This window comes from Heteronotia binoei, chromosome 8, assembly GCF_032191835.1.
Source record: "Heteronotia binoei isolate CCM8104 ecotype False Entrance Well chromosome 8, APGP_CSIRO_Hbin_v1, whole genome shotgun sequence".
NCBI classification, from domain to species: Eukaryota; Metazoa; Chordata; class Lepidosauria; order Squamata; family Gekkonidae; genus Heteronotia; species Heteronotia binoei.
In genome coordinates, this window is record NC_083230.1 from 104,432,872 (window position 1) to 104,446,916 (window position 14,045).

General features: G+C 39.3%; 1 non-coding gene across 1 annotated transcript; it reads right to left on the reverse strand.

The window, feature by feature from the left end:
- Positions 1-13,549: 13,549 nt before the first annotated feature.
- LOC132576724 (U6 spliceosomal RNA) lies at positions 13,550-13,657 on the reverse strand. The gene has a single exon (XR_009555776.1). It is a non-coding gene; the product is annotated as a U6 spliceosomal RNA (small nuclear RNA).
- Positions 13,658-14,045: the final 388 nt, after the last annotated feature.

The following is a 14,045-nucleotide window of genomic DNA, read 5'->3' on the forward strand; positions in this document are numbered from 1 at the left end:
TCTTGTGTTCACTTTCCTTTTTCTGCACTCCCCTTAACATGCACGACAATGACTTGAGATGGGAAGAGCATCTTGCTTTCTGGCACTGGGAATTTTTATCCAGATTTCCACTCCTTTGCACAGTTTCTTTCCTCAATAAAAGGTGGCAAAGTCCACATGCCAGGATAGTCAGGTAGATCTGTCTCTGTAAACTGAGCTGGCATCAGCAACTCTAGGAAAGACTGAGGGGGATATCTGATTTCCTCTAGTATGGACAAAAATTCCTAATAGAGTGAATTAATTAACATATTGACACCAAAACAGGAAAGAACTATTAAATTAAGATGCCTTTAGGAGCTAGTCATAGTTCAGAGATATGCTTCTGCCACATGAAATTTGCAGATGGTACTATAGATGCTTTAGAGAATAGACAAAGCATTGTTAAACAATCCAGATAAATTGGAGAGGTAAACTGATAATAAAAATAAAATTAAATCTAAAACAGATATGTTGTTCATAGGAAAAAAGAGCCAGATATACAAGTATAAGATGCATGCAGAAGAACTCACAAAAAGGTAGTATGCTGAGAAATATTTAAATATTATGGAAAATTTAAAAAAATATATATTTTTATAATATGGCTAAAGGCAAGTATCATTGCAGACTACATGGTTGGCAAAAATGTATAAAATATACTGGAAGTAATTGTCATTTTTAGAACCACTTTACAGGGATATTCACAAATTGGAGAAGCTTTACAAAATTGTAACTAATGCAAAGAGCCACTGAAGATACCATGAGGCTACAGAGAAAAATGGCTAATGAAGTGAAAAGGCACATGTTGACTGTACAACAAAACCAGGTGGCAATTGTTTACTATGGCCCAAATCCAGAAATATATACAGTCAGCAATGCAATATCCACAAATCACCCCATATCTGAATATAGCTGCCACCAGCTACAAACTGATTATGACTGGTAATCTCTGAGTGCTGCAATCATCTGTTGGAGAAGGGGAAGGGACTGGATTACAACCAGCCCCAAACAAAGGTGTTGTAACAGAGAGTGCTACTCGCAATTAGGGTTATGCCCATAGTTTGCATTTCAACAACAGGAAGCCCATGGGCAGCCCCAGAAGCTTAATTCAGTCCTAGGAATCATGCACAAAGCACCATGTTGTGTAGAGATTTCACAAGCCAGGAAGGGATGCACATGTAAATATAGTACATTTCAGCAGAGACAGGGAAAGTTAGATTTACATTACAGTGGGTGAAAACCAACACGAGTATGACAACTGTGTAGGATTAAAATGTCTGTGGAGGCTATGAAAATTCATTTTAAAAATATATTAAGATAAATGGATATTTGCTGGGGATTCTTTGGATAGAATACATATGGCTTCAGCTTATATTGAGCTACCTGTCCAGTTGGGCTCCCCATCCAACGTTTAATATTCCTACACGCCACAGATAAGAAACCATTTACAATGGAATCTTTTCAAATGAACTTTTAAAAACTGTTCTGAAGTCAGTTGGTTTATATATCATATTATAGGCGCCCAGCATCTTGAGTGTCAGGCAGAATCCTCTCAAGTTTAGGGGGGGGAGAGTTTATATACCTGATCTATCACTCTAATCCTGCACACCAACTTTTGCTGCAGCAGCTCCAATGGAGATGTTCACTGTTGTTATTATAGTTGTTATTATTTCTTAAACTTGATTAATCGCCCCATCCCAGCTCACACCAGGCTCTGGGTGATGTACAACATGTATTAAAACAATATATAAGTTAAAACCAACAAAGCAAATTATTTAAAAACTCCGATGGTGCCCTATAAGTTTTCTGCATTCTGGATTGTGTCATACCGGGGGGGGGGGGACCTTACAAAGCATCTGGGGGGGGGGGGGAAGGTGCCAGGAAAATAACAGATCATTACTTGTTGCAGCTCTGAAATCTCTATTAATATTTTTCCCATACTTAAAAAGGTAAAGGTAATCCCCTGTGCAAGCACCAGTCGTTTCCGACTCTGAAGTGACGTCGCATCACGACGTTTTCACAGCAGACTTTTTATGGGGCGATTTGCCATTGCCTTCCTCAGTAATCTACACTTTACCCCCAGCAAGCTGAGTACTCATACTTGTATGTCCCATACTTATCAGCAAGTAAAACGTCTATTTATATCTGTCTATAACTTTAAAAAAGAGACAATCCAATACAGAACTAACTGCACTTTTGCCATCAACTGTCATGAGCAAATTTGATTCTATGATGGATTGTAGCCACTAACGTGTCCTGCGCTGGAACTGGGAGTCTTACTCCCAAATCGCATAGATTTTAGCAACAGAGAGCCACAACATTGTATCAAGGCTGTAAGGCTCTAATGTAAAATTAGTCAAGAATTATGCCCTCCGGTTAACTAATACTTTGAAAAGAAAAATGCAAATCACACATACAAGAAAAATCCATAATAACTGACAGACTTGCAGAGAATTATGCTGTTGTTTATACTTCACATTTCAAAACTGAATAAAACAAGACCAGTTACACATAAAATAACTTTTTTTGCTTTGCTTCTCTTGGTTTTAGAAAATTAGATATATTTGTAACTCCATTCCTAGGCTTGCATTCACTGGATCATGTACTTTCACTATGATTTAATTACTCTAAAATAGCAATCTTTGTATTCATAATCAGCATAGGCCAGTTCTCACCTATAGGTTCATCATACTATCTGTAGCACCAGGTGTACATGACCCATAATCACTCAATATTTATTTAAACTATTATATTCCATTTTTTCTCAATCCATGGGACAATGTGGCTTATTTAAAAAACAAATACAATTGCACAAGAAATAAAAACTGAATAAAAACAAATACCCACACAAAAAAAGCAAACTGCTCAAACTTTACTGATACAACTTTCATATACCCTCACATTATCATAGGGTTGCCAATCCCCAGTTGGGGGCTAGGGATCTCCCCACCCATTTGGAGGCCCTCTCCCTGCTTTAGTGTTATTAGAAAGCACGGGTAGGGGAATGTCTGCTGGGCACTCCATTATACCCTATGGAGACTGATTCCCATAGGAGAATTGATCTATGGGTATCTGGGGCTCTGCGGGAGGTTGTTTTTGAGGTACAGGCACCAAATTTTCAGCATAGCTTCCTGTGCCTGTCCTCAAAACACACCCCAAGTTTAAAAAAGATTGAACTAGTGGGTCCAATTCTATGAGTCCCAAAAGAAGGTGCCCCTATCCATTATTTTCAAAGAAGAGAAGCCATTTAAAAGGCATGTGGTCCCTTTAAAAGTGATGGCCAGAACAACCCTCGGAGTTCAATCGTGCTTGTCACACATTTGCTCCACCCCCAAAGACCCCAGATATTTCTTGAGTCACACCTACATTGTCAAAAACACAAAAGGACCTTTCTAATGTTACCTTTGCAAAGTAGCAGTAGCTACAATATGAGTTCTTCCTCTGGTATGAAGATAATGTCTGAATTCCCAAGCCAAGTAGGAGGAGTCAACCATGTGGTTCCTTCTGATGCCAGGGTTACCCTAGTTTTGGGAGAAACAATGCAGGTGAGGAATTAATGCTTTATGGGCTCCTTGCACATCATCCCATGTTGTTTGGGGGGAAATTGTGCTGTAGTTGTTTTCACATCACGCTCAAGTAATGTCAGTTTAGGGCCCAAATCATTTTGATTCAGTCAGTTAATACAGTCATCTCTGAGCTCTTAAGTGGCAACTAAGAGCTCATCAATCCCACAGATCTATTCCACTAATGGTAGTGTCCAGGGCTTTTTTGGTAGCAGGAACTCCTTTGCATATACCCCTGGTGAAGCCAATCTTCCTGGAGCTTACAGTAGGCCCTGTAAGAAGAGCCCTGTAAGCTCTTGGAGGATTGGCTATATCAGGGGGTGTAGCCTAATATGCAAATGAGTTCCTGCTACCAAAGCCCAGGTAGTGTCTCTCTTCAGCACAAAGCACCTTCCCCCAACCCACCCATCCCCCAAAAAACCAAGGAATCCCATCAAGTAGTGTACATGGATGTGTGAACTAGTCCTAAAGTGGACTAGAATCCCCACTCTTGCCATAAGAATACATTCCAAATGCAAGAAAAAAACAGTTCATAGCATTTATTTTTCACTGGTCATGAAAACACTGCAGGAGGATAAATTTAGAGTTACAGTGGTACCTGACACACGTTTGTAAGGTTACCGCCTTACCACAGTTGTTCAAGGTACTGACTGTTACACATTCCCTTGCAGACATTCTCTATGTGCTATAAAATCAGGGGTTAACTGGCTGTATGTGGTACTATTGTATTTCTTGTAGTATGTGAGCCAGAGAAAAGGTCTTTCATGCACTCAGTCATTTAAGTACCATGCTGCTTTGTCATAAAGTTGTTGGGATGTGACTGAGCATTTACATGAAAGCATGAACCAGAAGGAGCCAAACTAGATATTAGCTTTTTAAAAGAGTTCAGTCTGGGTTTCCCAGATGCAACTTGGGCTCAGCTTCAATGCAACTATGGGGAATGGCTATTAAAAAATAAAGCAAAGCCCATTTTGGCATGGCTCCTAAATGCCCCCAGCCATTTTTAATGTCGAGACCATGCTGGGGGAAGTTATTTACATGTGCAACAAAAATAGGGAAGTATTACAATAATGCCAGGAATTGCTGAAGGCAGCAGGAAAAAGGAATACCCAACACGAGATGGATGGACTCAATCAAGAAAGCTACAGATTTCAGTTTGCAACACCTAAGCAAAGCTGTTAATGATAGGATGTTCAGGAGGTAATGGATTCATCAGGTTGCCATAAGCTGGAAGCGACTTGATAGCACTTAAACATACAACTCCCCCTCCCAGTACTGTTTTGGTGTGGAAGTCCTGCCTCCTGCCACAGCAGCATTCCAAGACCAAACAGGGTCTGCTTTATTTTTTAACAGCCATTCCTCACAGCTGCTGTGTGGCTATGAGGAATTTGAGTTTGGTCCAGGGACCCCATTCTTGAAAGAAGCAAACATCTAGTTGGCTCAAAGTGACAGTATAAGTAAGGAATGTTGTACACTGCCCAGTCAATAGGATATTACAGGATTTGAATTCATCTGAGATTTTTTAATTACTGCAGCAGAATTCATAGTCTCCATGGAGATATTATATATATTGATTGAATAATTATGAACTACATGGTCAATTTGCACTCACTTTCCAGCATCGCTTGGAGACTACACATACTGATGAGACAGTGTATTCCATTCTATTCATGCTGTCCATCCATGCATACTCTCCATGCATTCCTATTAATGTACCTGATGGCTTATTTATATAAATTCTTACATGAACTAGAACATATAAACACCAACTAGACTTAATGCTTTCTTTTAAAGTCTATACTGGTGCTGTAATTTCTATCAAAACAAATGGACATCTATAGAAGTCTCTACAGTTAGTAAATAAACAATTTCAGGAGATACTGGGCACTTTTTGTTTTTATAGAAACAGTTAGAACCATGAATGCTCAATGCCACTGAACAGGAGTGATTTATTCGAAGTAGGTTCTTCTGCTATTACATTGGGCATTTGAGGTATTAGTTTCATATTTCAGTCTGTGATTGAGGAAGAAGTTTCTTCAGACATTAGATGACATCACTTCCTTCAATAATGAGTACTATTCTATTGGAAATCACACAAGACAGTTGTCAAAACAAACTGTTATCAGCATACATTGTTTAATGACACTGTGGACTCAAATGTACCTGTTTGTTACTGAGAAGTCAACAGACTGGTTAAACCTTGCTGGTGCCAGTGCAGTAGTGGGTGATTGCCATTTTATTTCAAGTGGCTGTAACACAAACATACACAGGTAGATTTAAGTGGGTAGTCATGTTGATCTGAAGCAACAGAACAAAGTTTGAGTCCAGTGGCAACAAGACAACAATACCCAGAATTAAACATTGTTGGTGTTAAAGGTGCTACTGGACCCATACACAGAAAGAGAGACTGAACGGGTATGAGCAAAGAGCTACTGCCTCCTTCAAGTGGGGCAGAGTCCAAAGCATATTAAGTAAAGTGGGGGGGAGAGAGAGGTTTGATCAAATATCATTTCTTTTTCCTTTGTGTTGGGCTTGCATGCTGGATACAATCACTGCATTGCAGATGGAAGCTCTACTGACGCTAAAGACTTTGTTTGCTAGAAGGGGTGGGGGAAACTTTACTCCTTGAGTTTATCCACTTCTGCAGTTCAACAACAGTCTACACTGCAGAGTAAAGACATTTCTTGCAAATACCAAGACCTCCATCTTCCCCCATTACCTTTGGCCATTACTCCACTCATAATGGATGCATTTTTCTTTTCCATCCTTATTCTGTGTGGTTGAAAGGATGGGGGAATGGGATTGATGATCCAGAGTTGGCGTTCCCTTAGCCACAGAACTTTTCTGCATTGTCAGCCTCTTCAGGTGAACACATACAATGAAGATGTTGATGGTTTCCATGATGCAGTTGTTGCTGCTACTGCAAGGGATCCAACCTGTTTTATTACCCCTACCCCGCACTGCATCGAAGTCTGAAGAAACAGCCAAAGGAGCACTATGTACAGGACCGCATCTATTTCTGCTTTGTTTTCTAACCCTAACCCTAGCCCCACCCCTTTGATAACTATGACAACAATGATGACGACAACAAAAAAGGGCAAATGCATTTCTTTTTTACATTTCTTGATAATTTCCAAAGCAATGTATCATTGCTTTCTTTAGACTGATGCCAATATAACAGATGTATGAGTCTCAGCCAGGCTGCTGTGTCTTTTTCTGACTGAGAGTTTGAGATCATTCTGTGAAACATTTGTACTTAACATGAAAATACGATTTGAACATCAGGGGGACAATTTTTCAAGCAAGAACACAGTTCACTATCTGACCAGAGCTGCTGAAATGTTTCTCTTTGTGTTTAATAAACATTTTAAAACAAAAACAAAAACATCACCTAAAGGAGGAGTCACATTTAAACCATATTCTGTAAGATTTTACATCTAACTGTATTATTACTCATTATAGTTTTAACATATAACATGTCTTAAGCATGAAATAACAAGGTTAGATGAATGAATAGTTGTGGCTGATTATTCTCTAGCAGAAATTCTAGGGTAAGTTATGGCTTTACAATACAAAGCAAGAATTATTGCATATATTACCATTTCTGATATGTAGGTTAATCAGGCATAACAGCCATCAGTTAGAGTACCAAACTGTTAACATCTGCCAAACCATCCAACCCCAATTGCAGAAAGAAAGAAAAAATGTGATGACAGCATTTATACAAAAATAATTATGCCATGTATACAAGACAATAACAAATCATTTGGGCACTAACTTCTATTTTACTAATAACAATTTTGACTAAGAAGTTTTTGATATTATACAGATTCAAAATGAAATGAAATTGGTACAATTAAAATGGAACAGCTGGAAATAATTGGACTGGCCCCTAAGAAGGAAGTAGCTACACAATGAAACAATGTAGAAAATAGTGCCATACACATTAGGGCTGCAAAGATGGGGAAATTCAGTTTCTCAGCTCATTGAAATGAACAATAAAATAGGGTGGGCAACCAGAGCTCAGGTAAAGAGTCAATTCTTGTTTCCCCCACACTGAATCACTAGCTGCAAACTTGTAGAGGGATAGTTGGTTGCTGGCTGCGTAGCTACCATACTTTTACTTATGAATATCACAAAACAAGTTACTCAGCCAGCTTCAAACCTGGCCAATACAATGTGGGGATGACAGCTTCACCCACCCACATTCAATCAGACAGTATGCTACACAGTGAGCCCTGAACCTGAGAACTACCACATTATTGATTGGTAGGGGGAGATTTCAGAGCTGCCTGTGAAGCCAACCTCCCAACCTGGGCAATATAACCGAAGAGGGAAATTTACACTGACTGGGCTACCTGGGAGATTCCGCCCCCCTTGTTGAAAGGGGAGAAATTCATCCTGTTGGGCTAATCCCCTCCATGGTATCTGTTGCAGTGTCAGGACTCTTAATAATTCCCAATATCCTGTTCCATATTTTTTTTTTGCCTAGAGAACCACATGTCCTGACCCAGATAACCTAGGATAGACTCATATCGCCAGATCTCAGAAGCTAAGCAGAGTCAGCCCTGGCTGGTATTTGGATGGGAGACCAAGGATTACCAGGGGCACTACACAGAGGCAGGCAATGACAAACCACCTCTGAATGTCTCTTGCCTTGAAAACAAGTCAGCTGTGACTTGATGACCAAAAAAGAGGGGTGGACCTCCCAAGGATGTATATACACTGTGGGTCCTTATCCTCCTTGGCTATGGGTTACCTGATTTTGCTGTTTGGGAGAATTAGCCATGGGGGTAAGCCACTTTACTACTGGGTATTATAAGCCACCCTTACTGATGTCACTATGGAATGTTTTTATGAGGATGTTTTCAGTCTAATATCCTGAATGGTGGAAAAGAACAATAGCATCTTAAAGATTAACAAAATTTGTGGCAGAGGATAAGCTTTCAAGAGTCACTGCTCAGTTCTTCAGGGCAGTGACTCATCAAAGTTCATACCCAGCCACAAATTTTGTTAGTCTTTAAGATACTACTGGACTCTGTCTTGCTCTTTTCTGCTGCTACAGACAGACTAGCACAGCTATCCATCTTGATCTGTATCCTGAATGGTGGTTACTGAGGACAATGGTCATAGTCTGTCAAAACTTTATGTTATCAAAGCCCATAGAAATGTCTTGGGAGTCATATAAGAGAAAGTCTTGGAGGATTGTGCTGTATACATTTGGAACACATACTGTGGCTAAATGTCCTGAGATATGATCTGAAGGCATGTGACAAAGCAACTTTGCTGAGGTCTGGGTATGGTAAGTGCCTGAATATGAGCTCTCCTGAGAACTCAGGTATGTGGCCTTCAGTTCCATGAAAGAAAGGCAGAAAATAAATTGCACACTGTCAGAAGCTGTGATTAAGCGGGAACAGTCTCTGATCATCTTATTGCATCTCAGTTTGTGACAGTGTATATTTGAATGCAATACTTTCCTTGTACTCTTATATGAATCTCCTGCTGCCCCACTTTGAATGGAGACTGCTTATCTATGTTGGGCTTTAGAGTAAAAGAACCTGAAGAAACAGAGAACCTCCCATCTCAAGAATAGAAAGTTAATGATCAAGTTGCTATAGGCATGTATCAGACCCATAATCACCTGTTACTTAAAAGAGCTCTTGACATTAACAGTAACCCCCCCATCAATCTCCTTTATAATGCAGAGAAAAATTTTCCTTTACTGCTAACAGTCATCATGACACCTTTTAGGGCCACAAGGCTCTGACATAATTCCCATTCTATGCAACTCTTAAAGGAAAAGAAGCTCTTAGCTAACCCATAGTTCCCTGGCCCACTATTCCCTAGTCCTTCCCTGCCAATACTGTACAGTGTCTGTTCCCAAATCCCCCGTGACATTGTGCTTCAATCCCACTTTTTAAGGATGCCCCAGAATTACATCTTTATTTCCAGCCTACAGAGATCAGTTCCTCTGGAGAAACTGATGCTTTGGCGGGTACCTCACAGAGGTCCCTGTCCTCCACAGGTTCCACTTCCAAATCTCCAGGAGTTTCCCAACTTAGATCTAGCAACCCTACACCCCATCTCCCACCAGTGGCAGGGAGGGGGGGACCTGATAACCCTAATCACCACCCATGGTTCCCTCAGTTTTTTCAGCCCACCATCTATTTGATTCCATTTCCTTAACCTGCCTCTAGAGCATACTCCCTAGATCTTCTGTCACTCTCCTCATCTCTCTCCAGAACACACAGGTGTTCTGCTTCAAAAGTGTGTTCCATATCACACAAGTTAGTCTTTAATGTGACACCATTTTTTGTCTATTTGCTGCTACAAATAACATAGCTGTTATCTGGGAAATGTCTGCTGGAGGCAACTTATTAAATACCACATTAATCCCTTGACCATTTAGCTCCTCAACTAATTATATACTTTTAGAAGTTTTCTAGAGATATACAATTGGCTGCTAAACCTCTTGCAGCACTAATGTTTAAAGAGGTTCCCAAACCCTGTAAATATGACAAGATTTCAAGGTATCATGGTTGAGTTAATATCTCACTGAAATACACACACAAGAGATGCTATGCTTATAACCTCAATTACCCAGCGCTTCCACATCAACAATCTTCTAAGAGCATGTTATATTCCCTTACCAATAGATACTTCTATGTTTTACAATGCTATTTCTATGTCAAAGATGCCTCTACTGCAGACAGGTCTGATGACTTTAAGGTGTCTGGATGAATGAGGTTACACTGTGCCTTCCTTCAATATGTATATAAAAAGGGGTGAAATTTAGCAAATCAAGGAACAAAGAGTTTACATTGTAATTCCGCTCAAAATCCAAGATAATGTAGAGTTTGAAACAGAATGATTTAATCTATGTTCTCACTGATCTCAGCAATCATAGACTGCAGGAACAGATCCTTACAAACAAAGCATAATTATGTCTATCCTTACACCATTGAACAAATGGTCGGCTAATCCCCACAAAATCTGAGCACCTGCGCTTCCCTTCATACTAGTACAAGATGGGCCCTGCACATCTTTCAAGATCCACCCTTCAATTTTATTTCCTTGAGCTATCAAGTATAAATTATTTGATATGATTAAGATTTTTGCATATAAACTTCTCTCCCATTGCTTGGAGCTATTAATTAACTGAACACTCAAAGGTGCAAGTCAGCCAAAAGGTAAATTCCTCTTCCACATTTTCCTCCTCCCCAAACCGTGATAATACTATTACCTTTCTTAAAAGCATTCCCAGACATAAGCATTTAGCAGGTCCAGTTTTAGGCCCAGTTCTAATAAATCTACTGAAATCATGATGACCTAATTGCCCTTGTAAAATTACAGCTGTACAGTTTGTAACTATAATGCAAGCCTGCCACAGGTGAAAAAACCAGTCTCACCTTCTCACATATTTTAAATAAACAGAGTGAATGGTCTACAAATGAGCTAGAGAATTGCCTTGGTGTGAGACAAATGTATATTCCTGTATGATCGCATTTTTAACTGAGGAATTATGTTATTTTAAAAATTGCTAATAAATTTTTTAACAATGTCTAGATTGGTTTATCCTAATTCTGTTTATACTTATCCGCTCCTCTTGACACCTGATGCAACAGGCCAGTTTTCCTGCCACAATATAGCGATACATTACTTAATATATGCCTGCAGTGGACTTCCAATTGCACTCTCATCAATGCAAGATATATTTAGGATCCCAGCTATAATTTGCCCACTTAGTAGTAAAAAGTTGCTGGTCAACTGACTAAAACAGCCCAATCCTAAGAGCTTTGTGGGAGTTCGAACATGCATTTGGAACAAGCCAACACATACAAGCTCAGAATGGGGCATACTTACCACCAAGTCACAAAATCATGTTACACCAAGCAGTGTTAACATCAACATTTCACTGAATGCAAACAGCATTATATTGAATCAGACTAGGAGTCTCCTTAATCCAGTATAGTTTATCTTGATTTACAATAATTCTCCACGGTTTAATGGATGTACTTCCCAGTGATCTAAACACCTTTTTAACTGGAGGTGCTAGAGGCTGAGTTCAGAACTGAATCTGAAAATTTCACTCATTCATAGACCCTCCTTGATGCAGATAGATATGTTGTAGGAAGAAACACCAAAATAAATGTTTCAGAAACATGGTTTCCAATAAAAAAACTATTGATGTAAGTATCAGCATAAAAATGGAGGGCTGCTCTACAGATCCCCAATCCAGAGCTTTGTAGGAGTTCGAACATGCATTTGGAACAAGTCAACAAGGTTTTACCATTTATTGGTGGGATACCTCTGCATGCACATTTCTTTGTGAACAAACCTGTTTCTTCCACTGAAGTAAAAGGAGATCTGTGTTTGTGAAGGAGTACCATGTGTAGATCAGAATGTCCTCAGTCCCTGTGATAAAAAGGTAGAAACTTGCAGTTACAGAAATTTGAGAAATTAAAACTATTCAAAATATGATAACGTGAGGAGATAACTATACCATATTTGAAATGAAAGAGTTAGTCATAAGACGTTTAATTACCTTTCATTAGATAAACTCTTGTTAAATGAAGAGAAAAAGCAACATTTAACCTACCCTGTTTGGGTCTAGTATATTTCTCAGCCGTATGTGCAAGGCCACACAATGGTCAGTTGTTGACATACTCTTTGAAATCCAATTCCCAACAGATATTCCAAATCTAAGTTTTCAACTTACTAAGTAAATTGCTTGACTAAAGATGACAAGCTTATAGCTTTGGGTCAAGTTTATTCCCTTCTTTTTATAAATAGGACCACTATAGCGCCTCCTGCCAGGTCACAGGAAGTTGTTGAGAATAATCAGTGGTCTGAAACAAGTATGTCAAATTTGGGGACCACCAATAGGCAAAATCCTTAATTAAGCTGGGTGATATCCAATCCGGCCCTGCCTCCTTCCCTGCCTTTAAACCAGCAATGAGGTTCAAGATGTGAGCTTCTATAACTTGGAACCACGTAATATCTCTGTCTTTATAGTCCAACATAGCCTCAATAGTCAATGATAGGGAAGATGCATCAACCATGTGTAAAGACATAAATTGTTCCACCCATTTCTTGCAGAAAATACAATTATCCACATTTTGTTTCCTTGGAGCTAATGGCCTGTTAACAATCCACCAAAAGGATCATATCCTTACTGGTGGATGCCTGAATCAGATCAGCCCAAGATTGCCAGACACCATGATACTTCTTGTGCCTAAGAAGGTTCCTATGTCTACACTTCGAATTAAGACATATTCTTCGCATAGCAGAATTATTTGATTTCTTAACTTATAGTAGCCTTTCCTGACTTGCCTCCTGTTGTTTTTGCACTCTACATCAAACCAAATCTTTTTTGTTTTACCATTTGGATTTATTACCACCCCTCCTCACATAATTTGATCTAGCATCTCCTGGAATTATTCCTCACATACTCCAGCTATATATAAAAACTGAACTATACTTCATCCAAATCTCCAGGAGTTAAACTGGGAGGAAAACAGGCATTTGTAATCATCATATTAGAGAAAAAGAAACTTCCAAATATAGAACCATAGCATTAATTCCCATGGGTTCCATCTGAGTTACTTTTAAGTCCAGGGATTCAGCAATCAGGCAGACAAGGCAAGCCCTAGGCTACCCCACAGAACCCACAGCAGGAAGACAGAATGAATGAAAGCCCTTAGCTCCAAAAATCCCCTTAACTCAGGTCTCTTCTAGAAGCAATATATGGGCTGAGGATAGAAAATCACTTCATGCTGTGAGTTATTCCATTCCCAACCTGCAATGCTCCAAGATAAAATTTTAAGTGATGAGGCTGGGAATGTGGAACTATCTCATAGGTCAATGTCTACTGTTATCTTATTAGCAGGCTTATTAAGTATTACCACACTGATCTCCAAGGGTACGCTTCTTTTCCTTTGGATGTTATATTCTTGCAATTTAGTGTCAGAAAAAATATAGAACACTTCATGAATTTGCATGTCATCCTTGCGCAGGGACCATGCTAATTTTCTCTTTAACAGTCCAATTTTAGTATATGTGCTGCCAAAGTGATATACATGCAAAAATTAATATACATAACTTTTGAGAACTTTAATTGCTATTTATAGTATAAAATGAGTTGCAGTGCAGGACAAATACAAATTTGCACATTTTGTTCCAGAAGTCTTTTTGAGCCCAGTATTATTTAATAAGGTACACCGTGCAACTAACCAGTGCATCTCCTAGAAGCGCCCATTAGCTTTAAGCCATATGAACAAACAACAATAGACAGATGCAGATCTGAAAGATACTGAAGCAGAGAATTAACGAGGTCCGCATATTGCTGTGTTGAAACAAATTTTACTTTGATTTCAAGGCAGAACTTAGCCAGCCATCGGCCCAATATGACTAAGTTAAAGTTATTCTCCTTCAGACCATTTTTATTCACACCCCAAAACAAGCAGG